Source organism: Motacilla alba, chromosome 11 (genome assembly GCF_015832195.1).
Source record: "Motacilla alba alba isolate MOTALB_02 chromosome 11, Motacilla_alba_V1.0_pri, whole genome shotgun sequence".
Classification (NCBI taxonomy): Eukaryota; Metazoa; Chordata; class Aves; order Passeriformes; family Motacillidae; genus Motacilla; species Motacilla alba.
In genome coordinates this window covers 17,204,066-17,231,210 of record NC_052026.1, presented here as the reverse complement: position 1 = coordinate 17,231,210, position 27,145 = coordinate 17,204,066, and the positions used below count along the sequence as shown (strand labels likewise).

Here is a 27,145-nt window from a genome sequence, read left to right as displayed (position 1 = left end):
TGCTCTTTCATTTGTCCTAGAAATGGAAAAAAAAGCCTTCTTTCTTCCCAGTGGGTACTATGTTTTCATCTTGAAGGCTGAAATTTTTTGCTGTGAAACCCATCCCAGAGCTCAAGGCTGGTTAAGAAACGAATGGTTGAGTAGCTCAAATCACAGAATCAACACTCAGAAAATCCTTTATGACCATGAAGTCCAACCACCCACCCCCATGTTCACCACCAAGCCCCATCCTCAGGTGCCACCTCCACACACTGCCAGGGACGGTGACTCCATCCCTGGCTCAGCTGGGCCAGCTGTCCAAATCCTAACATCCCTCACTGCCTTTCTGCAGCCTTCACTGTGCTGTGACAGTCCCTCCTGTGTCCTCTTTAAAACACTTATCAATTGGGCAACACAGTCAGAATTCCCCCTTTGGCATCATCATCATCATCATCATCATCCATGGCCTCCTGCCACCAGCAATTAGCACATGAGTGTCAAAATGACATTTCCCTATCACTCTTCATATACCCCATGTGATTGTCAGCTGGCTCAATGTGAGGAGGAATTTATTCTTGAATGCTTTGCATGCATGTAGTCATTTATGATATTGGCATATCAACTGGGTACATGTCATTAAAAAAGGAATTTACTAAATGGCAGGTGTGAATGGCTGTAATTTATTCATTCTTTCTGCAATTCAGCTGTCAAAATTGCAGCCTAAAATTATATTGTTAAAAATAATAATAAAAAATAGATCAAATAACAGAGAATTACTTTTCTTTTCCCCACCTAAGGACTAGAGGCAGCAATCACATTCTGCCCTAAATAATTTATCCAATCTTAAAATTGTTGTTGAAATGACACTAAGAGAGCTCTAGGAAAACAGGAAGGGAAACATCACTGTTGAGACAATGATTTTTTTTCCCAGTGAACTCTGTAAATGAATGTAAATAACAGCTGCTGAGCCAGAGAGGGACCTCAGTACCAAGATGGGACCCCCAAATGCACACCCCCAGAGTCCTGCCATGGCAGTGCTATGGAAGCAGAGCTCTCAATATATTTTACTCTTTTTTGTGAGACCTGTCTGTAGTTTCCCCCAGAGGGTGTAGTTTTCCCCCAGAGGGAGCCCCCAGAGGCTCCCCAAGGAATGGCCATGGCTCTAAGCCCCTCTGAGGTCAAGAAACCTCTGGACAAGGCTCTCAGGCACAGGATGGGATTTTTGGGGCGTCCTGTGCAGGGCCAGGAGCTGGTCTAGATGACCCTGATGGGTGTCTCCCAGCTCTGGATATTCCATGATTCTGTGATAGTTTTGCACAGTGACTCCATCCCAGTTTAGTAAGGACTGAATTCATCTAACCAAATTATAGCCGTGGCAAAATTAAACAATCTGACAACACAGCCCACACTGCTGTCAAAGGAGAACAGGAGTCCCTTTGCTAGTGTGGTTCATCCACTGCCCTAAAAACTGTGAGGATGAGACGAATGATCCTCAGGAGTAGATAACAACTAATTTTTATTTTGGCTGGAGTTTAGGCACATTATTTTTGTCATCTGACCTGGCTGACCTGGGTCACCAGCCTAATGCCAGGCAAGCCTGGCTTCACACCACCCACCCTCACTTGATTTGGTGTCCATGTCTGCACCTACCAGCCTGATTCCCTCCAATCCCTTGCTGGATCACCTCTATCTCTGTCTCGCTCAACAATGAAGTCAATCTTGGGAGGTGCAAGGCAAACTCAGAGAAAAGCTGAGCTCTTTTCCTACCACAGGATGAAATGGAGGCACTTCAGCACCTTGAAGGACCTGAGCCTTCCAGGGAAAATGAGAAAATTGCAGGAAAATAAATTGTTGGGATTTGAGGTTATAAAGCCTCCTTTCAAAAGCAATGAAAAGATGTCACTCAACAGCAGGACAAGGATTTGGACCCGGCTGATAATTTATATATCAGTGCACTTTGTCTGTTTACAAATCCCAAGAGAAACAGACACTAAATTCCATTAGCAATCCAGCAGCTTGAGGTTTCATTTTGAGGGAAAAACAACCAAACATACAAAAAAAAAGGGATGCACTTCCCAAACTTAAAGTCAAAACCCCTGGAGTCATGAGCAAGATTTAAACCCAGAAATCAGACCACTCACAGAGCACCCCAGGAGAGATTTGTTAATGAAATCATATCTTAATGAGGGTGTGGTGCATAGACACCTAAATGAAATAAGAAAGCTCTGTTCCTGCCCCTGAAGTATCCTTCAGCTCTGTCTTCTTTATTTTATTTTTTTAATCTATCACAATTACTCACAAAGGCAACAGAGGCTGTGCCAAAAGAGAAAAGCAACTGTACAGGCAGTCAGGAAAATGATGTGCCAAAAACCCCACAGACCTCCAGTACACGTAGAAAGAAGCACATCATGAGAATGATTGCCAAAACTCTGCAAAAACCAGCCAGCTCTGGGTTCTGCAGGAATACTGAGGTAAAGAAATGAAACTACACTTGGTCTCTATTCAAATAATGAAAGAGAAGTTCGGTGTTTGGCTTGTGTTATTCTGGGTGAAAAAGTACCAGAAGCAAAGATTAATACAAGAGAGACAAAAAAGCAATTACTGCTTTATATATAAACAGTCATTCTGCACTTACATTTTATCTTTATATATTCGATTAAGTTATATATACATCTGCAACTCCAAAAGCTGATATTTTCACAATTATCTGCCGTGATTGCTGAGAGTTTTAAACTCCCATTCTCAATAAACTGGAGAAGGCCACTGTCCCTAAATGATGTCTGCTACTATTCTTGTAACTCGACTTAAATATGGATTTGTTCTCCAAAGTTCTTCTTCAGTAGGGGAACTGTAGCCCTACTGGGGACATTGCATGGAGAGCTTGCACTGAACCCACAGCATAAAATAACTCCTTTAGTACATTGGGGCTGAAATCCAACCAATTCCCCAAAGAACACACAAGAGGTGTTTGGAGAGGGTCTCTGCTTGCATTCATAATCTGTTAATATTAATGCATTTATACTGTCCAAAAGCTGACTGAGTCACACATATCCGCTGATGACACCTGGACAGAACAGGGCTTAGACCACGCAAAAGGCCACTGAAATCCACAGGGACAGGATTTAACCAGGCTTCAAATGAGAACTGAAACGTCAGTGTTGTAGGAGATGTGTTTTTTGTCTTGCTAAACCAACACAAAAAGGATCCATTATTTTTTTTTAAATATTTGGCTGCACTAATTTAAGGTATGTTAAATGCATGGCTTGGATAGAATGCTGTTACAGTAAAACTGAAATAATTTAGCAGTAATTTCAGCATCTCAAATCACACATCCCAAGCAGTCCGTGGAAAATGATCATTGTCCTATTAAAAATAAAACATGCTCCAAAATGGTTTGAGTACTATGGATGAAATACAGCTTTCAAAATAAACATCCAGAAAGAATATCCTTAAATCTTAAGAGCTGTTAAAGGCTCTGACATTACTTGTTATTAAAGGTGTTTCTCGTGAGTCTAGATGATTTTGTGATTTATCTTTATTTTCCTACTGCAGTTCCAAGTTCGACCTACAATTTCATGCCAAAATGCTAAGCAATTAAGAAATTATTACACCCTACTGCTTCTGAATTTCTCTATCCTTCAGATAACTGCTAATTTAGCACCAAAATGGCACATTAGAGTGCTGGGCCCAGTGCTGTGGCTGTATCTTGATTTACAGAGTCCTGGAAGGGAAGTGCAGCGTGATGCTGTGACAGAGCTGCACAAATAATTCACTTTTTCCACTTGCAAAGAACATTTCTCTGGGACCGTGAGGACAAGATATTTTAGGAATTATTTTTCCCCTTTCCAGAAAACACCTGTGCCCTGTCCTTGGCAAGGAGGTCCCACAGCTGTGGCTGGCAGGACAAATGCCCAGGACAGGAGGGAGGGCTCTGTGGTTGGGCTGCTGGTGGCCTCTGGGGAAGGAAGGTTGAACTGGGAGAACATTCCAGATGGAATGGGCCATTTCTCCATCTCTTATGTATCAAAAATTAAAAGCAATGGATCTGCTCTGACCTTGGAGACCACGTGGAAAAGCAATGGATCTGCTCTGACCTTGGAGACCACGTGGAAAAGCAATGGACCTACTCTGACCTTGGAGACCACGTAGAAAAGCAATGGATCTGGTCTGATTTTGGAGATCATGTGGAAAAGACAATGATCTGGTCTGACTTTGGAGACCACGTGGAAAAGCAGTGGATCTGGTGTGACCTTGGAGACCACATGGCCTCAAAGTGATGGATCTGGTCTGACTTTGGAGACCAGGTGGCCTCAAAGCATGGACTTGGAGCACTCCTGTGGCTCTCCTGGAGGGAATGTGATCCTGTGTTTTCCAGGCCCCTGTGGCACTGTAGCTGTAGAGGGAATGATATTGCTTTGGGAAAAAAAAAAACAAAAACAAAAACAAACCAAAACCACAAAAAAACCAACTTGCTGTGATCATGATTTTTCTTTGCATTCTCCACTGCAGATTTTGGCAATTGCCTGCTTGTTTGAATAACTTCCCAATTAATGAGTTTGCAGGGAACTACCAGCCAATATTTCATTTAATAGCTTCTCCTTTTAGTCCTTTTCCATTTTTTCCCCCTACTCTCCAGCAACTCGTTGTCTTCGTTAGATGTTCAACCTGGTATGTATCATTTTAGCTTTTATTTAATTGCTTTTGACTTTCAGTTGCCACAGCGCCCTTTTTCATGTAATGACAGGCAGCAAGGACTGCCAGCAAAGCTGTGAATATTCAAGGGTTACTGCAATTTTTTTCTCCTGTAAATCTATTCCTTATGATAAAAGGAGCAGTATACATCTGTTCTGCAGTAGAGAACTCATTATCTTTTGGGGCTTCTATTAGCTACAAGCTGTGCAACATATTTTTTTGTACAAAGGATGGTCATTTGCAAGTGAAGTAGGGGATCTGTTGGATACATTTAGCAAGAGATTTCCTTTGTAATTTCTACCTTTGGAGTGCAATGTTAAAAAGGTAAGAAATTAATGAAAAAAACCCCACAAAAAATATCACAGGGGAAAACTTATAGAAGGTCCAAGTTGTCTGCAGTTTTCCAGCTGCCATGAAGAAAAAAAGTTAAATGAGATAGAAATAAAGAAAAAGCTATGCTTGTATAGGGCAAAGCCATCACCAGAAGTGTGTAAATGTATGTCTTTTTGTTCTCACTCTTTTCATTTCTCACTTATAGCTTAAGTGAGGCATTAGGAAACATACAAAGTTTCAGCACTATGGTTTTTCAGTACATTTAAATACAGTGGAAAGATGTCACTTTCAGCAGTTCTTGAATATCATTAGTAGGTGACTCCCAGCCTCTCAAGAGGTCTATTTCAGAGATGCTTTAATTATTCCTAAACTATTCTTAACAGAAATTAGCACATCAAAGCAATGAGAAACCAATGAGAAAAAATTCCCTTTGTAGAAGTGCTCAAGTTCATGTATTGAGTCTGTGTGATTATAAAAGGTAACAATTCTGGAAAAGTGTTGTAAAAAGAAGACATATAGAGAGTGATGGAATTATTATTTGTTTTTCACTCCTAAAAATTCAGTTAAGTGAAATTCCTTCAAAACTCTCAATGTTTTACAGACAGGCTGCTGGAATGTAGTTTTTCAGAATACGTACACACATACATATATATATATTTATATATATAAATAAAATTCTTATTTAGGAAGGTGTACAAGGCAGCCTTGACTTAGATTTCTCTGTACATGATCCTATTATTGATTTGGCTCTTAAAAAGCTAAAATCAATCCGTGCTGCTATTCAGTAGCACCAGCTTTGAATTCAGCTCTTTGACAAGAGCTTTGTCCACACAACAGTGAAAGAACCTGGACACCTGACACTTTGATTTTGAAAATAATTCTAAGATGGATTATATTAATACCAAGAAATAAGAACATTCAGTTGTAATCAGTCATTTGATAACTCCACTCCATAAAGGAGAGGTCCCAATAATTCCTGTCCTCCAATGCTACAGCTGAAAGTCTTGTTAACAGAGGTCCCAAGGCAAAGGAGTTCCAGATCATTGGGCATTTTATGTCACTTTAATGTTTAGGGAGGCAGCTGAGGAAATATATTGCCTTATACTCCTGTTCCAGCATTCATCATAGACAGAATTTATAGGCCAAATGATGGACCAGGTTTGCTTTTTTAAATAGATGCCTGCAATGTTATTTCCGTGGTATAAAGTATAATTAAATTCAAATATTCATCCTATTAAACATTTCAACTCCAGTTTGAATCAAGCACAGAGATACATTTGCTGGCTTGCTCTGCCAAGCTGCCTGTCTGCAGAGAAGATTAACAAGGGAGACAGGCTGGGAAGCAGATTCATTCCAGCACTTGTGGATTTTAAGATTAGATTGGCCATTTCTTTTTATGCAAAATGTAAACATTTCTGCAATTACCTCTAAGAGAAAGCTAAGTACTTGTAAGTTATGATTGATGTGGCAGCTACTGTGTAGAGACACACGGCAGTGCTCTTCCCTTTACTCGATATTCAAATTAGCCCATGGTAACTTTGTCACAGATCAGATTTACCAGCAGGGCTGGCAAACGACTGCTTCCCTCACTCACATTCTCTTGAAACAAACCCACAGTCCATAAAACAGATTTTGTCCCTTTCCTGAGAAGGAGCACGTGTTTGACAGCCACTGTCAGCTCTGCAGGGCTGTAAGTCCAGGGTTAAATAAATAAATGTTAATGAGAGAGAGGGGTGTGCTTGGATGTGCTTTGGCTCCTCATTGGGACTGATGGATGAAAAATTACAGCAGTATTGACAAAGCAATGATATCATCATGCAGAAAGATTTGTCGTTATCTGCCCTTAAATTCACTGACTGAAAGTTGAACAATTTCATCAAAAAACAACTCCAAAAAATCCTCATTTTCAACTGCACTGTCGCAGCTCCCTCTCAGAAGGCTGGGGAGATGACCCAGCTTCTTCATGGTAGGAGAGAACAGAAGTCATGACAACACAAAGCACAACAAGGACAACTCCTACACTCTCAAGTAGTGAAGGATAAAAACATAAAATAGAACCTGTGCTGCTCAGACTATGCAGTTTTCACCTACAACCTTTTGCTGGCATAGTAATAAATGCTCTGAGAACAACAATCAGGATTAGACTCTCAAATCCTACAAGCATTGCAAAACCATGTTTAAAACTGCATTTTGAGACTGAAATTGTGACCTCATGCAGAAAAGCTCATAGTGAGAGCTCTTCAAGGAAGGAATGTTCCCTGAGTTCCTTTTCAGTCCTTTCCCCATGGCTCAGCAGCATTAAAGACTGTCAAGACTTCCTGCAAAACTCGTAGATATGGAAACCTTTAATAAAGAAAATCTGCATCGTTTTAGGACCCTTGGACCTGGCAGTGTTTCTGTCTGGAGAATCCAGATGAAACATCCTTCTGGAGAACGTTTGCATCTTCTCCTCCTGAAAAAGGAAATTCCCTGGCCCAGTGTGAGCAGAGGAGTCTGCAGAGAGACAGAACAAGGCTTTGCCAGGGCAGTCTCGAGTCTCCTGTCCACAAGATCAGGTATTTCCTCCATCCTCTATGACTGCTCTTGGGGTTTGGGGTTTTTTGTTCTTCTTTTTTGAAAATTGAATATTTTATCCAACCACAGCTATTGAATATCTTATCCAACCCCTCCTCTATTCCAGACCCAGCTTTTGCAGAATCTGAAGAAGAGCAGCCTTTTGGAAAGCAGATTTCAGAGGACATGCAGAGCTGATTAAGTGACAACTGTTAAGTCAGAGAACTTTAAGAATCTTAGCTTGAATTTTATATGAGTGTAAAGGACAGCATTAGCAACATAATTTTTAAAGAAGAAAATATCCAGAAGTAGTGCCAATATGCCTGCAGATTACCAATTAAAATTTCTTCATTCTGGCAGTGATAGTGCAAAGTTATCAAAGAACTTCTGAATTGAAGCTAGATAACCACCTACCCTAAACAACATTATTCTAAGATAGCAGAGCAGCATGCAGCACATGCAAATCCATGCCACTTGATATCTGTCTGCTTTCCAATTCCTACTGAACAAACACCTGGTATCCAGCAAATCCATAGTCTGGCTCCTTCTTCAGCCCTCTACCACCTTTAGACCTTTGCTTAGCTCTTTGGTATTAGAAAAAACGGAAATTGTTTGGGGAATCATGGACCTACAAATGACACTGGGCGTTCAGGAGCTGTTACTCTGCACTGCTTTCAATATTCTGGGTAACAGTTCTGGGTGAAAATGAACTGTTTAAAGGTATCACATTAAAGGTTATTTGAGCTTTCTTGTTGGAAGAAATGGGGACAGATCATTTTACAGTTACTTTTATAGAATAATTTGCCTTGTTGTCCACAGAACTCCCGAATAACCAAGTTTACAAGGAGAAGCCTGTTACCCAATATAAATTAATTGTGCCATCAACTTGGCTCTTATCGAGTGTCTTTATTGAGACCACTAAAGGGTGGGTTTTATATAAAGATATTGTAGATAGAAAAGAGAGCTTGAGTCAGTGCCAGACACATTTCCAGTCTGCCATTAACTCATCTGTGGTAAATAACGTAGGGAAAGATGTGTAAAAAGTAAAACCATGGGCTGAACCAAAAGCAAATAAATAACTTTTGCCAGCAGCGTTATTGGGACAAGAGCTGTAAATGGTAAGCAGTAACCTTAATTAATGTTTGTCAGTAAAATAAAAGTGGGTTTGTTGGCCTTTTATTTTTAATTCTGCTCTCAGCCCCTGGTTTATTCACTTCCCATCCCCTGCCCTCTGCAATAAATGAGGTGTTTTCTGCAGGACGCAACTGCAGCACCTGAACAGCAAAGAAATGGAGCCACACACACACACGGAAGGGACAGTGCCAGCAGTGACCAGTGAACCCTCACTGGGGCATTCCTGGTTATCTTTTGAGCCGGGATCATAAAAACCATTCAGGAAGGCTTTGTGAGATTAATTAACAGAAGCCAAAAAGCCTGAACAGGCTCTAACCTTTCTAATTTCATGGTGTATAAAACAGAAATAACACAGACAATCATCTCATAGGGAGAAACTCAAGACCTACAGAAGGTTTTAGTAATTCTGAAATATTTATAGAGACAGACACAGTGACTGTTATGTCACTGAGATCAGGAAAAGAGCAGCTTTTTGTGCTCACATGGAAACTGAATCTCTACACTGAGTTATATATTCTGCTTTCCTTCCTGTTTACCATTTCTCTTAATTTTATTTCACCTTCCTTTACCCTGCATAACAGGTGGCTATAATGTCAAAAACTTGTAAAAAATAAATTGAGTAAACTTGGCAATTTGTACTGCATTTGACCTGTTTGGATATTATATAAAGGTATTTTTATAAAAAACCCTTCATATTGACTTTTATCTTTTCACCTCAGAACTGGGTGATTTTTATGGTATAAGCATTTGTGCTTTTTACCTAGATTTGTGTATAAAGTAAAAGTATTTTTGCTAAAAAACAAGCAAACTAAAAGTGTACACAAGTAAAGCGAAAAGAAGATCAAGTGAAAACCAAATCTAATCTTCTTAAAGTAAGACTTAACTTGTTCAGTGGATACAACTACAGATTTTTCTGGTGAAACTAAAAAAGAGTATTCAAAACCATAAGATCAATTATCTCAATGAAATATAAGAATTAAAAGAGATATATAGGTGCAAAGAAATGTTCCCTTTAAAATTTAAAAAAATACTTCATAATTTCACAAAGCTGTCATCCAAAACAGAATGGAAGACATTTGGCTCCTCCTTTTCCCTCTTTTAAGTTAAAAATATTCCTCAAATTTGATAAAAGCTTTGCAAAGTTTCAGGGTGCCAAAAATGCAGATTTGAGATCCTGGCTGTTGTGCACACAGGTCGTGAGTGAGCAGAGCTTCCAATACAGTTAAACAATAAATGAATGAGCAAACCAAACATGAATCAAGAGCAAACAGAGAGAATTTGAACTTTGAATTCCCATTCCTTCATTTCACTCCTCTGTAGCCCAACATGATCATTACAAGAATTAGATATCCATGATTCCTAATTCCATCCATGAGTAATTCCTAATTCTATCCATGATTCAGTAGGATGTGATATAATAGTCTGAGTAACCAACCAAATGTTTACCCTTCCTAAATCAATATATGCCAGACATCAAACTCAATTTCATGAAAAAAAGTGGATTTGGCTTCAGAAGTTGCCTTTCAGCTGATGACATCCAGCTGAGAGACCCTCAGCGATCCTGGTGCCATTCATTCAGTGCTGATTGAGCATTCCACAGCTCCCACGGCTTCGCTGGAGGAGGGTTCGTCACCTTTAGAGTCACCGATTTCTTCCACTGACTCTAGAGGGAAGTAGAGCACCGAGCTGTGATCCACATCTCGTGCATCCCGTAAATCCTCCCCTCTACAGCTCTGTCTGCTTTACTGCCTCCTTGGCAAGGTGGTTGCAGAGGTTTGTTGATGCACGACCCAGCATCTACCACATTTTAAATTCTTGCCTTCTTTTTGTCCTCTTTTTTTCTTCTCTCTCTCTTTTATTTTTTTAATAATTTTTTGTGGATATTGATTATAGTTGGAAATCGGTCACTGTCCTTTAAACATTTTTAAGGCTGAACTTTAGCCTTGAGCTTGATGGCAAAGCTCCCAAAGTATTCCCCAGGAGTTGTATTTCACCTTGGAGTGAACAACATTTTTAAAGAATAAAATCAGCCCCAAACTTCTCTAAGCAGACTTTATATCTCAATATTGCCTCTATTATAAGGATAATTTGTGCCAATATGACCACTTGGGTTTTGAGGGCCATTTAAAAGAAACGTTACTAACTCATAAAATATCACATTTAAAGCATTACATCTTCCTCCAGTAATTAGAGGGACTTATTAATTCCCTGTATATTTTTGCAAAAATCCACATGCTCTATTATAAAAAATGCTATAAAGATAAAGCTGGGTTCAACATTATTCAGCATTTAACAGTTAATTTACATAATGTAAATATTAATGTAGCCTTGAGCACTGTGGGACTGAGGAATTCTGAACACTGTGCATTTCATTACCTCCAATACTGCAGCCAGTTACTTCCTGCAGGACACTTGGGAGATCCTTGGAGGGGTTCACATTGTGTGTTGAAGTAACAAAATATAGCAGTGACTTTTCAAAACTCAGGCATTCTTCCAGAACCACCTAAGAATCTCTTAAAGGTCCCTTTCTGGAGATTTTTGTTTTCATTGCCAAAGGATTTGGGACTACTCTTCATTGCAGCTCTCCCAAATGTGTTTTGGTTTATAAATCCCAAGAGTTTATGATTTTCTTCACAGGGTAAAATGACTGATAGCAAGAAAATAATTTTATTTTCCTTTTCCCCTCTCTGCTGGGCATTGATTTTCAGACACAAACAGGAAAGGTAATAATATGCACTCTACATACAAATCCACATACATACATATATAATTTGCATACAAGGCAGTCAATGTTTTCTCACTAATAAATGTACTCCAAATCTTAGTGAGGCCAGATTTCTCTCTGCTTTCTATCAGACCCACACACACCCAATGCACTTTTGTCAAGCAACTCTGTTAACATCCCAAATGATAAATGAATTTGCTTCATCTACAAGAGGTGATTTTCATGTTTTCAGTCATTTTGAAACTTGATACTGATAACGTGGTGTTATTTGTCTGACTCTGGAAGGAACATTCAGAATTGGGAACACAAGCCATTTTACCTGACTATAATAAACAATAAACATAAAATCTCAACCACAGGGTAGAAATTTATGAATTAAGATGTGAATATCCATCTACACACTCCAGGTACGTGATGAGCACATCCAAACATCATCATTCACCCTTTGAAGCCAACAGAAAATATCTCCATAGCAACTTGCAGTTGCCAACTGTGGCAGCCACTCTCACCCATGCAAAAAAATTTAATTGGCAAGCAAGGATTTATGTTCTTGACAATTAACTCAGAAAGTCAAAATTAGGAGCAACAACTGCTGTATCTTGTGTCAGTGTTCTTCAAAAGCGGTCTGGAAAACTCAAGTGATTTGTTTAAAAGTAAACATATGAAGATATGAGCGCTCAGCAAACTGAAGGAAAAATCAGGAATCCATATCTCAGAGCAGCTTTCATGGGACACAACCCCAACAAAAGACACTGAATATGTATTCACATGAGCAAGAATGTATTTCAAAAAGTGCCATCTACCAACACGTAGAAATATACATTTCTTGGCAGCTTATGGCCAATAAAGTTCTTACTGTGTCACAGATCACAAGATCACACTCACTTCAAAGCTGAGACTATCAAAGCCACTTCAGAGATCCAAGATGCTCGCCTGAAAGTATTTCTTACACATTTAAAGAAAAAAAAAAATCATCAAATCAGTATCCTTTAAGAAATAAATTAAACAACAAAAAAAAAATGAAGTTGCAAAATACATCTTCTGGAGTTTGCAATTTAACACATGAGAAAACACACAGCATATGTGATGCAGAAGAGGTCAACAGAGCTGGAAGGCAAAATTATTTCAATTCCTGCCTTATCCCTACTAAGCTGGTGCCCTCACAGCTCTGAGGCGCTCTGAGACTATTCCTCAACACGAGGCATGGTAGAAGCAGGGCAGGGTCAGAGAGCTGAGGAAATGTGCTGCTCTGGAAGGTGGGAGGCACCCCAGCTTTGCCACAGCCACAGGGAAAGAAAAGATTCTACACAGAGATCAGAGAGGAGCCACAGGACAAAGGGTGGGTGGAATGGAACAAACACAGCCACCACCAGAGCCCCCAGCAACTTCTCATGGCCAGCAGCCCCTAAAAACATTTCAGTGTTTGTCTCTCCACACTTCTGGTGAGTGGACAACACAGTGGAGTGTTGATTTTTTTAGTTTTTTGATTTTTATTGCCCCAGGAAAACAAACAAAAAAAAACTAACACAACCTAAAAAAACCCAACAAAAACAAAACAAAACATAAAAAACCACCAAAGCAAACAAACAAACAAACAAAACCCAGGAAAAATAACACATTTTTCCCAGTCTATTTTCAGTGGGGAAAAAAAATTGCAGTTGCAATTTCTGACCAGGACTTTAATTTCTTGAAAGAATCTCCCCCTTTTCACTATAAAGCCAAGATGAAAGGTTTTAATTTTTTAGCTACTGAATAAAAGCAAATGCTGGATAATGGTGGACCAAGGCTGCAGGAGATCTGTAAATACAAATACGGATGAAACCTAAATGGATCCACAGAGTGAATGTGGATCAGTTTGCAGGAAGTCATTTAGAAATAAACTGTCTGGTTCTCAGAAATTAGAATTTTTAATTGGAATTTTTAATTTAATTAATTCTAAATTGGAATTTTGGGAGAGTGAGGAAGCATTATGCTCAGGTGGTACATTCCCCTCAGCTTCCAGCTGTCCTGGGCCCTGGATGATGAAGAATGAAAGACAATTCATTTGCACACCTTTAAAACAAAAGTGAGGAGGAAGGAGGATTCCCCACCCCAAAAAAACTTTGTGTCCCTTCTCACCAAGCACTGTAAGGAGGGAGGAGACAGCCTCAGCTGCACACTGACACATCCCACTAGGAAAACTGTCAAGGAGAGCAGGATTGAAGGGCATCCCATGGCAGTCACAACAGCCACTTTGCTGCCAAGACTCTGTGTAGCAGCCACATCCACTGTCTCTTGATCTCTGAAGTCCCCTCAGATCAGTCTGGGGAAAAAGTGTTCTTCAAGGGAGGCTTGAGACAACAGAATAACCCCAACAAGTATCTGTGAGAAAAACTACAGAAAGTTTCACTGGAGCACAAGCCCTCAGTGCTTAGCATCAGGCCATTAAAATTCTTGGCAGCAGCTCCCAGTCCTGGCTTGCCAATGGCCCACTTTTCATGCAGCCTATTTTTGTTTAGGAAAAAACCTTCAGAACATCCTGAATATTAAACCTTTCTTCAAGCTATAATGATCAGGGAGATTAGCTCTGATCAGCAGTTTTAGGCCATATGTAAATTCAGTGTCCCTAGGCAGAGTAGCAAACCATGAAATACCCTTCTTTTCTCCCTTTGGCTGCCAGGAACAAGGAGGCTGCTCCACAGATCCTCATTAGTATTGGTCCACACCACCTCTTTAGCATTCAACAGGTTGTAATTCCTGGGCCCATGAGGGACTAGCCTGCGGCTAAGGTACACCAGATTGGCAAGAGAAAATCCACGGTAACAAAGAAACCTTTACTTCTTTTGGTCTCTCTTAATTAACACTTTATTTAATGTTTTCACTCCTTTGGCTGCTGCAGCCCAAGCAAATTGAGAAGTATTTAAGCAGCATCACCACTACCTATCCTCACAGCTTATGCAAAGGCTAAAATCCATAAAATAAGGAAGATTTTTTTTTCTCTACTCCAGCATACAGTGTTTAAACCCCTCAGGGCACACCAAAGTAATAGAAGGATGTACCAGCACTGAGTAAATATCACAACACTTTTTATGGAACAATATATTTAATATAGAGCCATGGTGGGCATGAACAAGCTCCCTGCTACAGCCTGGGCGGGAGAGCCTCTCTCCCTGGATGAGGTCTGAGAAAACAATCTCTGCCTTTATCAGGAGATTTGATTTTGTTTCATTTAGGAGAGAGACATCTCCATTCAGCAGCAAAAACACTCTGAACAAAGGTTCTTTGAGAAATGGTTTCCAAATTGTGGTGCCTGGCAGGAGGTGGCACAATCAGCAGCTGGGGATGTGTCAGTGCTGGGGCTGCTCTGAGCACTGCACAGACTCCTCTGCTCACGCTGCTTTGAAGAGAATGTTAATAATGCTGTAACTGCTGCTTTAATCTATACAGTGAGCCAGGAAAACACTCAGAATTTTCATGTCCTTCCCCTACACTTTCCAGTTGGAGCAGCCACTCATAAAGGAACTGACAGACAAATTGTAATCTGCAAAGCAGGAAGAGGGGAAAACAGAAGGCTTGCCTGCCTGCTTGCCTCCAAAAGGATTCTTCAGCTTGAAGAAAAAAAAAAATTTAAAAAAGAGAGAAAAAGAAAAATGAGTTAAAACTTTATTCAATAGCAATGAAGCCTGAAGCTGATAATTTCAGCTTTCTGGGATACAGCTGTAGCAATGAGAAAATAAGAGCCCAGAGGATGGATAAACTATATTATCTTAACTAGCAAAGGCAAGCCTTCAAAAAATGAAAATTGGAAAAGAAAAGCTATACTATTAACTTCTTTCTTCCCTGGCTAAGAAAATACGATCAAATTTTCAATTCTTTAGTTCTCTCCTAGTAAGCCTGCAGCACACACCAAGCCTGCTGAAAGTGTAACCTCCCCAAATGAAACTGCCAAATAAGCAAGATTACAACAAGCCCAAGAGGCACGTCTATCTTTTGGTCTTATAATTATTTTGAGTACTGTAGATTTTTTTCTAACAGAAGCTAGGATAGAGTTCAGCTTAAATTCAAGAAGGCAAAACTGTTTAAATTAAAAAAACCAAGAAGTTTGCAAAACAATGCTCGCCAGTGTGCCCAAAGAGTAATGTCTGCAATTTCATGATCCATTACCCTGTCTGGTAAAACATGCTGATGTTTCTCCTCTGCTTCTGCATTCCAGAGCCCTTCTCTGCCACAGCTGGGAACCCATCTTCTGTGTCACATTTTGGCCAATCAGATCTGGGGACTGCTCATCCCATCTGTGCAAAACGTTGACATAACAAGATCAGAAGTGCCCATGCTACACGTTGATTGCATTTATTGCTAACTTTGCTTGCTAAACCTGCATGTGGTTTGACAACCTTGGACTGCAGTGGTGATAGGCAGTGCAAAATCCATTTGCTCACAGCCGCACCAGAGATATTTCAGTATTTCAGGTCCCTCCAATAGCAGAATTACATTATTTTAGTGTTATTTCTATTTTTTTTCTGTTTATATGAATATTCTTTCTGTGTCTGGCCACTATTTACCAGAAATTCTCAAAGTGGTTTTAGGGTGTGAGCTTTCTCTCCAACATGATTTATCTGAGAACACCTTCAACTTGTCCATGGTTTTGCAGAATTTGTCAGACCAAAACCTTAAAGCACTTTGACTTAGCTGCTGCTGGCACTGGAATTACTGTGTCTCAGATCCCAGATCCCATTTTTCTGCCTTAAGAACATGAACTGCTGTCTGTTAGTGGAAGAGCCCAAAGCCGGTTCAGCTGGAATACATCACTCATCTTACATTCATCCTGGCTTCATCCTTGTAAACAGGAGGGGTGGGGATTTTTATGGGGCAGAGTTTTAAACTGAAGAAGGGCAAGTTTAGATGGGATAGTGTGAAGAAATTCTTCCCTGTGAGGGTGCTGAGACCCTGGCACAAGTTGGAGAAGCTGTGGCTGCCCCTGGATCCCTGGAAGAGTCCAAGGCCAGGCTGGACAGGGCTAGGATAGAGGAAGATCTCACAGAGAGAGGAAGTCCCTGCCCATAGCAGGGAATGGAATTTCATGATGTTTGATTAAAAACTTTCCCAGGGGTGGAATGGGATCAGCTTTAAGGTCCCTTCACCCCAAACCATTCCATGATTCTGTGATTCCAGGGCTTGTCTCAACCCCAGCCCAACCCTGCAAAGTTTAAAATTCCTCTGACTGTGGCACTTTTACAGCCTGTGGGAGGAAGAACCTATTCTTGCATACAGGAGGAAACTCTATATTGTTTAATAGTTTGATTTGCTATTATGTGCTACTGCATAAGTTTTATTTTAATATCATGTAACTGCTGTGATTGCATTTTTATAATTGGTGCTCTGCCCCAGAGGAGAACTTTTTGAAGAGTAAAAAATGCTACCTAGGTGCTGACTCAGAGAATATACAGAGTGCTTTGGGTAGCAGTACTTAAGCATGAAGCTTTCCAGCAAAGGTGCTGCAGGTGCTGAAGAATTCAAACTGCCAGATCAATGGCGTTAATTAATGGTTCATGCAACGAAATATAAAAGAAAATTAAGGTAGTGAATTAAATCCTGAAAGCAAAGTCCCCTACAGAGTCGAGTTGAGATGCTGACAACCTTCTGAAATTTTGTGTACTCTAAGAAATCCAGGCCTACATTATGGCCACGTTCTGAACCAAAGAGCTGGTGATGTAGCAGGAATGGTTCTTGCTCTCCTAAATGGGGATGGCTGCCAATTCCATCCCCACAGACTCAGATTTGTAGTACAGGAGCTTTTAGCAATGGTGAGCCTGCATGAATTTCACTGACATTCCTGCTGATTCCACTATATGCCAATCCCAGCTGACACAAGCAATTGTCATTTAGGAGAGATCTTTCACAGACACTCCCCTTAACTTCAGTGTTTCAGATGCCTTCCAAACTTCTCAGACACACCACAGGGTTGATGGCAAGAAATGACAGATAAAAAGCTTTCAAATAACACCTCTTTAAAAATTTAAAGCTCCTTTAAAGAAAGATACTGTATTTATAACTGCTAATGGTAAAAGAGAATGACTGTTCAAGAGATTCCTTTTTAATCAAACATCATGAAATTCAGATTGTAAAAACATACTGAGACTGGCTATATTTTCAAAGCCCAAATGTTGTCACTCTAGATGAGAGACTTCTGCTTGGAGCAACAAATAACATATCTTCATCTGAGAGAAGTGAAAAGGGTTTGATGAAATGAATGCACAGATTTGGGGGGTTTGCTTTTTAATTTTTTTTCTTTTTTATTTTTTTACTTTGGTTTGGGGTGCTTTTTGCCCTCACTCACCTAGGGAAATAAATCTTTCTTACCTCTCTCTGTGAGATCAGCTAAACTTTGCCCTTTTAGAGCCTACAGCAGCAAGGCCAAGAAATACAGTTTCCATGTGTGCTTAATGAAATTAAACCCTCGAGAAGACTGGAAGAAAATTCATAATATATTAATTGAGTGAGTAATCATATGACCCCATGGACCAGACCTGCAGTGTATTGCTAATTATTTCATTAATTAAAGTAGCTTTGTCTCGAGGTGTGTCTCTCAATTACAAAACCATGTTAAAAATAAATTTCCCTGCCAAGTTTCCTGACAATGCTTTTGATGATTAAAATGAAATTACATCAAAAGTAGACTCTGCTCTTTACCTTTATAGTGGAAGTCATATTTTGTTTTTCTCTCAGGGATTCCACAGAGGAAACAGAAACATTTTCATCCAGTAATGTACATCTCCTTTCTTGGAGGTGTTATATGTGCTGCCATAAGGTTTGCATGGTAAATATTGCTATTTTATACAAAATCACATTTTTTATAATATTCCTGTCTCTTAAAACATTTATTAAATACTTCTAGTACTCTTAAAATCATGTTTTACCACACTAATTTTAGCATAGAACATTCTGTAGAAGCACACTGTAAAAACACAGATTTGATGCTGGCACAGATCTGTCTAAGAAAACATCCACTATTGTCACCAACATAATTCTTAGCACATAGTAATTTCCATTTTCGAACAAGTGGGTTTGAAGTATAATAAATAAGCATTGAGGAAAAATCAGTCTAAATTCTTTATCCAAGTTATTTTTTCCTTTTACTCTACAATTTTTTTTTTGCCTTCAGAACTTTGACTTGTACAATTGAAAATACATGGACCTGAAGTCATGTATTTTCCATTCAAAATGTTCAAAATATTTTACTGCTCTGTGCTTAAATCATAGCAATGGTGAGATACATTTGTGTTCCCAAAAATCACTGTCTTGAATATGTATCTGTTAATATTTTCTTCAAACCCCATTTAAAATGCATTTCTGCTGGAGTTTCCAACATGTACCGGCAGAAGATGGATTGAAAGCAGGAACTGTGAGATCTCACCTTCAACCTGTCTATCACATTCCCGAAGTGTGAATCCAGCTCAGCATCAGCTGACAGCACCTTTCCCCCTTTCCCTCCACAAGAAAGCCAATAATAAACTTTTCAACATTTCCAGAAAGTTCTTCAGGTACAAATGTGTCATTTTATAAAAGCTTCTCCTTCTTACTTTCAAGCATGTTAGTGGTGCTCTCCAGGAGAGCTTGACATCTAAAAATAAATGTAATTTCCCACCTATTTTTGGTGAACAGCCATGGAAAAGTGCTATAGAGAAATAGTGCAACTGTGTGTGGAAATGAATAGCAGTGTGCAAAGGGGACATTTTCTGTATTTAAGAGATGTGATCTGAATGAAGAAGTCAGAATGCCTTTTTCTAGAAGTTGTGCTCAGTATCTGAAAGCCAAGTGAACTATTTTGAATATTTCTATAAAATAGCACAAAGCTCTCATACTGCAAAAATAGATTACTGTGGGGTCATTCTCACCAAGGTTTCCTTTCCTACTGCAATTGCTTTCACTCTTCCAAGGGTAGTGTGCAACTCTTTTTTGACTTCATTACAGACTGCAATTTAAACTTCAAGCACTATATGTAATGGTGGGGAAAGAAGAAGAATTGTGAGGGCATGAAATAAAGGGAGAAATGAGAAAAAACAAAACAAAGAAAAATGTGAACCTACAGTTTAAAAATAACATCCTTTTTTTAAGGAACTATCTATCTGATAACAGCTTTCAATTAAAATTGAAATTAATCATGTTAACCTGCAAAGGAATAAATAATCCTGCCATTGTGCAGCGCTGAGTTTTCCATTCATCTCTTCCACAATAAAAGTAGGATGGATTTGTCTATTGGCAATGCACACTGAGGCAAAGCCTGCCTGCTCTGACAACTTATTGGCTTATTTTTGCTTTGGCACTTGGAGCAGTGGCCAGAGCACAGCCCTGCAGGCAGAGGGGACACTGTCCCTGTCACCAGCCCTGGTGACACCAGCCTGGGATTTACACCCAGCTCGGTGTGAGGGCAGGCTGGGTGGGATGGGGCTTCAGCTGCAGCATCCCTGCCACCAGCCTCGAACCATATCATCAATTTATGGCACATCATTGCAGGTTCTGGGGATTTATCACCCTTTTCATGAGCTTTTAAAGGATCTGGATGAAATATGGGGGAGTGGATGCTGCCAGGCCCCTGACTCCTGCAGGGCTGCTGGTCTGCACGGAGGGGATGGCAAGGCAATATCCACAAAAGGTGATTTAGAAGTGTATAAACACAAACTGAGGGTTTATACCACTAATAAAGCCTGCCCAGAGGGCTGCAGCATGCTCCCTCCCTGCAGGCTGCCACACAGCCGTGAGTTTTTCCAGATAATGCTTTCCTGGGACTGCAGGATCTTTCAATTTATTGATTACATGGATGAGTTTATCTCATGTGTCCAAAGTGCTTGGAGCTTTAAAGCTCATCCTTGTCTCTTCTGAGAGAACAGAAGGAGATGCACAAAACAGGTGCAAAAGCCCAGGTGCAAAAGCCACTGTTAAGTAATTTAGTGCATAAATTTCCTTTTGAAAACAATTACATCCCAAATTGCACAAATTCATTTGAGCCCTTGTGTTCCAGTACCCAGCAAGGACTCCAGCATTTTTTTAAAAATTCATTTGTTCTTTAATTAAGAAACATGCTCATTTGGCTTTCATGAACCTGGCCTATAATGCAAAAGGAGCCCAAACTCCAACCATCACTGCTCTGTGCAGGGAGGTGTGAGCCCTTCCCTCCATGAATTGTCCAAGGCACAGAGACCATGATGCTTTTCCAGCCTTTGACATCAGGCATTAATGTTGATCTGGCCATCAGGCTGAATTTTGGTATAACTTGTGTGTAACTGTGGAAAAAAAAGAAGAAAGCTCGTTTCAGCAGGAGGGGCAGTGAGCACACAAACCACTTGTGCATAAAGGCAAAGGGGATTTTCTGCCTGGGACTGAAGAAGGTGACACATTTCCAGTCCTCCCGAGCAGGGCAGTAATTCCACCTGTGCACCTGAGCTGCTCTGGAGCCTTTCCTGGCTTTAACCTCTTTCTGCTGGAAATCAAGACTAATTGAACCCTGGAGCCTCCTGCTCCCAGACATTCCCACCCCAGACCCAGGCTGAGGGAACTGCTAATTGCTACACATGAGATTATTTTAATTTCCTCCAAATGCGCTGGTTCAGCCACACTTGCATACCTGGGAACCTGTTAATTAGTTGGTAGTGCTTTAATGGGCTATTCCTTTCAATTTCCAGCAGGCAGATTACAGTGGATGTACAGCTTTGTCTGCCATAATACAACAAATTATTAGTAAATGCAGATCTTTTCTTTCCATCACGTATATACACAGTAAGTAAAATATACCAGAATCCCTAATAAAAGATCAGATATTTGTGTCTAAATATGCTCATCTCTCTGCAATATATGCACATCATACATATTAAAAATAGATATATCTATACATACACACAATAACCATATTCATATACAGCTGTATTTTATCCCACACAGAGCTGTGAAAAATGTCCTACTGGGATATACAAAGCAGCTGTGCATAATTAGCCTGGCTGCTGCTTGGCTTCTGCTTGGAAATTTAAATATTGACATTACAGATGTTTCTACCTAGTTCACATCCGTTACATTTACAGGCCAGATTACAAAGGGTTTTCAGGCAGCGAGTGGAGTTTTGCTGAAATGCAGATGATTAATCCCAAGAAAGGATGGCTGAAAGTTTGCCATCAGCAAGTTTTCAAGTTTGCCCAGAACTGAACATATCTGGAAGAAAAGGAACTTAGAAACTGCTCTGCTGAGTTATACCCAAAGCTGAACATTCCATCTCCAGCAGGAAGGACTGGAGAAAAGCTGTGAAACAGGCTGGTTTAACAAATAAAGGAGTTTTTTGTATTCTTTAGCTAAATTTGAGTCAGAGGCTTCCTCATCCACATTTTCATTCCAATTTATTATTGTGTTTTCCACAAGAGCTTGTAACAGTTAGTTTCATAATTAAATATGTAACATTTGACATTTCAAATCTCCTCTAAATCTGAGCACTGCTGTGAGTGGCAGTCCTAAGAATCAAAAAACTTCAGGTTCAAACATTCAATTTTGAGATAGTTTTTAGGTGAATTTTCTGAGATATTTCTACTTTGCAGGTGAGATCTATAGATACTTCTAAGTTTATATGCAAAAACCCAACTCAATAAAATATCAACAAATAAACATTTATGCACAACACTGTAATTTCTGTGACAAAAAGACTCAAGTGTCACCCTAACCCTGGTGCAGGCAGAATGAGAAGACTGGAAAACTCCAGATTCTACTTTTACCTAAATAAAAAGATATTATATCCTTTATTATCCTTTTCTAATGGCTCTTCGTGACTTAAAAAAAAAAAAAAATTAATCTTCAGCAAAAAGATAACTTGTAAAAACACCCCTTGATTTCCCTTTGTCCCCTGGGATTTATTGGTCAAAAGAAAGAAGAAGACTTTGACACTTCAGCCAATTCAATCCAATTTGATTCATTTTACAGCTTTGGCAATCTTCTTCTGCCACAGGCCAGCAAGGATTGCAGGGCACAAATAAAGAGAGCCTGGAAAACAGAGCTAGAATATTTGAAATGTATCAAAGCTGGCAACAGGTGTGTAAAAGTCAATGATGCCAAATTTATTTTTGCCACTTTGCTAGGCCAGCTGGCCTTTTGTTTCCCTTTCATGGGCTCTTTTGACTCCACCTATCATAAAGAAACCATTTCTATTAATCCGTGTATTGAAATTATTGTTAGGTTAAGTATTAAAAAAAACCCCAACAAACCAACCAACCTGGCAGGATGTTCTAAAAAAACCAGGCACAATTTCAGCATCAGTTTTCATTTACCTGAACCACTGCACTATTTTCCAGAGCTACCAATGATACCCAGCCCCTTCCTCATGCTTTATCCAGCTCTACAAATTACTATTTTATGATCCTGCAGAACCCTCTAGGCTATTCTTCTTAATTCCTTCTGTTTCCTCTCTAAATGTCTCCAAGTGTCCCTTTATTTCCAGCAATTATTTATAGACATCTGTCAGTCCAGGCTCCTTGGCTGGAATGCAATGGATCCAGGCTATTGTGCAGCACAGAAAACAAGTTACTTTCTTTAAATGCAATTCTCAAGCAATTTTGCTAAACCACTGCAGTTAAGATTTTACCCCACTGGGTTTGCAGCATATTGTTGTAAGTCACATAATGTCAGATGTGTTTAAAATAATTTCTGTCAAGTGCCTCCAGCAAGAGAAATGAGGTGGCTGCCGAGTTCATTTAACCCTCCTCCACTTTCCAACCTCTACAAGTGAGATATCCCAATGTTTCTGCCTGCCTCTGGAATCCATGGCATTGGAGCCACCCTCATTAATGTGCTCAGGTGAGGCTGCGGCAAGACAGAGCCCCTCAACCCTTGAGCTGGCAGCTGGAAAAATCAGAGATCTACAGGAAATAAACTGGGTCATAACTCAGAAAACAGAAACATGAGAAATCAGCAGAGTAGCGAGCACAAAATCCATTACAGGCAGTCCAAAAATTGCCATCAGTGTCACTGAGTCAGGCTCAGCCATTATTTTCCTGGTACATATATGCTGACTGCAACCTCATCCAGAAATGGGAGCTGGTATAAATAAAAAACAACAAATCAAACTGGTTCTCCTGTCTTCAAACAGTTTCTAATGGTCTTCCAATTTATTTATTTATGATAAAAAGCCTCCAAGTTTGCAGTCCCTCCAGGAACAGGCCTAATAGAAATCTCAGCACATCTGTGGTCACTTCAAGCACACATTTGAGTGTACTTTGTTAGGATTTGACTCTGGGCTGTTTTCAGAACCATGACAATTTTCCCTGAAAATAGCTAATTTACTGTAACTAACTATATTATTAAATTTCCCTAGGAATGATATATCAAGAAATAAATCTGTAGCAATATAACCTAGCAGTCACATATTTTTATCATTAATTATAAGGTCTGGCAAGCCCTAGCTTGAAATTCAGATGAATACTCATTGTAATGTAGTTTGTACTCTCAGTAATTATAGGCAGGTACTTGCCTCTCCAGAAATGTGATGGCACATAAATTGTAGGTGTTCAAATAACCAGTGGTGTTTACTGTGAGTTTAAAAATCACACACACAAAAATGTGAATGGCCTTAGTGACATAAAAAAATCTATTTGAACACCATCCAAACCATCCTCACTGGGACTGTGCTCAAAAGGTTCTTTAATTATTCATAGACAGATTAAATAAATACAAAAATCACACACTGTTTCCATGTTTTCTTCAGTCTTGGTGGATTTATATCTATCTCAGATAGAAGAGAAAAGAAGATTCTTAAAAGGGGCTTGGCACAAATTTTCACTGTAATTTCTGTGTTGTTCCCCAATTAAGAAGTTAACTTTCAAATCATTAAGAAAAAAAAGTCACTTTTGAAACAAGAAAAACCTGGAAAATATGTCTTACAGCAACACCAAGGGAGTCTAATACGAATAGTCACTTGACTTTTTAAATTAAAGTCTACATATTTAAGGTTTTGAGGCTAACTCTCTCCAAGATTTATTTATCAGTAATTCTCTGATATTCCTGATGAAGAGACAACACCTATGCTCAACTGTGGAGTCAAAAAATGAGTGGAAAGTCTCTAGAGAATTCCATTGGTTTTGTGACTGATAAAATTGTGGCCTAACAGGAAAACACACAGGAACCCTGTAATAACAATTTAAAGTAAGATAACAGTATCATCTGAATGGTTTAAAAAGGCCCCAAATCCTTCAGATGTGTTTCACACTATATTTGCATCTTTCTCTGCATAATTGTGCATCTCTCCTGGAATTATTGGTATCTGTGAACATTTACACCTTGGTCCCAGGAGCATCAAGACAAATCCAAGATACCTACTTGAGCACTTTTTGTTTTTAGCAGAATTTCCGTGAGTGGGTTTGATTCAGAGCTTGGACAAAGCTGAAGGTAGTTTGATAAGAATAAGGTTATGCATCCAATGCAAAGCTGGAATCTGAAATGCAGGGAATTCCCAAAACTTTGGGCCTGTAAGCCAAAGCTTAGAATTAAACACAGGATTTGATCTGAGACCTTGGAAAAGGGTTCCAAACTCAGGTAATTGAAGCAAGAATGTAGCTTTAAAGCAGAAACGCATTATGTTTGAAACAAGGAAAGTTCAGAGTTTTAGAGTTTAAAATATAGAAAAAATTAAAGTTGTTACAAAGGTAAACAAGAAGTTTAAAATGCAGTACTGTAAGTTTGTGTATCACAACATAATTAACTAAGAAAGCTTACACTATGAGTCCATAAAATAAAATATTTAAGGATTGGATCAAAAATATAAATATCCTTATTAACAGTATTTTATTAATCAATATATCCTTGAAAGGTCTTATAACTAAGGGTCTTGTGGCCTTCTGAACCATGCTGTGAAGATGAGAGCTGAACTCACCCTTCCTACCTATATGTAAGATAAGAAAAATAGACTGCATCATCTAAAAACTCAGAGATCCCATCTCTAAGTCATTCAAAATTCCTTCAAAAATCCCCATACAAAGCCTTCCTTTTGCAGCTTCAGCAATGAAATAGAGCACAATTGCAATCCAAAGGGAAGGGCTCAGGAATGCCACTTGCCAACACATCAGGGTTCCTATCAAGCTGTGCAGTGTAACCTTTGATTTGGAGCAGCACGACAGCTGGTGGGGCCCTTCCAGCTCGGAATATTCTCTGATAACCTCCGTGATAAAATAGCAGAGCCTGATGAATAATTTGAAGATATGTGCCATAAGTTGTGAAGAACTATGGAAAACAAGACCAGGAAATCTTGGCTGAGTGGGTGCCATCTGCATAGAGAGCTGTGACTGATTCCAGCCTGCCCTGATTCCGCAGGTTCCATTGTGCACCAAATAATTTTGCAAGCATTGGTGCTCTTGACACCAGGCAAATGAGGTTATGAAGTTTAATGTGATGAATACCTGGAGGGAAAGGAGGGAGGGTAAGGGAAGGAAAGTTGAGAAAAATTATTCAAACTTTGGCCAACAGGAAGGACAATCAGAATGTTAAATGATACCTGAGTCAATGCAAAGCGGCAATAGGAGAAAATGGATGGAACTATTACAGAAAAATTCACTGGAAGGTGGGCTGAGAAACATCTCCACTGAATCAGAAGTGTAAACTTCAATACAAGGAGTGGGAAAGAAAGGAAAGCAAGGAGAGTTTATGGATAATAAAAATAGAGAATTGCCAGGTAAAAAAATGTACTAGAGACCTACAAAAGAAAAGAGTGTTCCGCTGGCAGCCATATTCTCAAATATGAAACATTTCTTGTTTGGCTGAAAAGATCATCAATATCTTCATTATATGCTTGTCACAAGTGAGGTAAATAAACATTCACCTCAAAAATTTAATCTGTTGAAACAGCAGCTTGTAATAAATTTCATACCCACAGGTTTTTAGATATGAAGAACTCTATGAAAATGCTAAATTCACTAGAAAGCTCGCATAATATAAAGGAAGAGTTTAACTTGGATGGTTATACCCACATTAAAACTTGGAACAATATCTTACTCTAGTAGAATTTCCTCATCAGACAAAAGCAACAGGAAATTTAATCAGAACATTTTCCTTACTAACTTTAATTATCAATGTATTTTTTTTTTTGCTGCAATGGTTGTATCTGTATTTACAACATCTGTTTATCAGCATTGTTCAGTATTTCAATTTCCTCTACAACATTAGTTTATTCATAGTGTGCTTTCCACACATTTCCACACATTATTTCTGTTATTTACCAGACTCATGCTACATAAACAAATAAAAATAACCCTTCCAGTAAGTAAACTTACAGGAAAAAAAAAGTGAAATTCCCACTCTGCACAGAAATTGCTTGTGGTATTTGGTTTGAATCTTAATCGTATCCTAAGGGCTGTCTTCATTGATTCCAGAGATTAGTAAAAAACATGAACCTAAATCAAAGCTCATATTTCCAACTAATTTCTGGGTATTTTCCTTTTACTTTTTTTTTTTTTTTTACTGCAGAGACTTGTTTTTCGAAAATCATTACCTCTTGTCCTAAAGATGTGTTGCTCCCACTTCTTTTCACATAGGAAGAAACCAGTAAGCCACCAAAATCAGCAAGAAAACTTGAACAGAGTGATAATAATGCATTTATCAACAGAGGAGTTGTTCAGGCTTTATTTACTGTTGTATTCACATTCCCTGGAAAAATCCCTTTCCCCAGGATTTTTCTTCTGGGAAGCTGAGAGGTCTCAGAGAAAAAAGAAAACAATTCTTATTTCATTTGCT

At 39.2% G+C, this 27,145-nt stretch overlaps 1 protein-coding gene across 2 annotated transcripts in view; it reads right to left on the bottom strand.

Moving 5' to 3' along the window:
• CDH13 (cadherin 13) overlaps nt 1–27,145 on the bottom strand; it is a 442,930-nt gene that overhangs the window by 159,028 nt on the left and 256,757 nt on the right. The window lies entirely within an intron of this gene.